Here is an 802-nt window from a genome sequence, read left to right as displayed (position 1 = left end):
TTTTGTGTCTTGATTTTTGTTAATCTTGCTGGGATGTTTCATACTGGTGCACTGGTTATATATGCTGCTTAAGTGAATGGAACGCTCCAGTGTCTGTGAAGGCAAATGTATTACATTCTTTAAATGCATCAAACGTGCTGTCCAGGTAGTGTAAAAAAACCGTAACTCAAGTAGAAGAAGAGAGAGTTTTAAAACAGTGTTTATTGCCTAGGTAAGTTCAAGTGTGGGCCTTTGTTTTTTGCTTGGTTTTTTTTTGCTGTTAGGTATTTGCTTTACAAGTAGCTTGAAGGCAGTGGTTGCACTGCTGTGGAAAAAGTTATGCTCTGTTTACAATGAGATCTCCAAAGATGGTTGGCAGAACACGCCAAGGAGCTAATATCTGGCAATTGTACTTCAGCTGCAAGTTTTCCAAGTAATTCCGTAGATACAGGTCAGTTGCAAAAAAAGGTACTGTGTAGCTTTAATAGAAAAAGTACAGTTTTACTGACTTTAATCATATACTGTCATCTTTCAATTAAGATATGATCTCAGATGACTATTTGATTAATAGTCAAGGTTGATCTTGAAATGAAGCACACATTTTCTTTCCTGGGTTGTTGCAATGCAATTTGACAGCAGTGAAGATACCAGTTTATGAAAATTAATGGCTTTAACATAACTCTCCTTTTCATTATAAGAAAAGTGAATTAATGGCTTCTGAAGGGTTTTGCGGATCTTTAGTTCTCCAACAGCAAAATGAGAAAGTAATTTAAAAATTAATTTATTTTATTATATAAAACATATACTTAACATTTCTCCTAGA

Source organism: Gymnogyps californianus, chromosome 10 (assembly GCF_018139145.2).
Source record: "Gymnogyps californianus isolate 813 chromosome 10, ASM1813914v2, whole genome shotgun sequence".
Taxonomy (NCBI): Eukaryota; Metazoa; Chordata; class Aves; order Accipitriformes; family Cathartidae; genus Gymnogyps; species Gymnogyps californianus.
Note: the sequence above shows the minus strand (reverse complement) of the source record.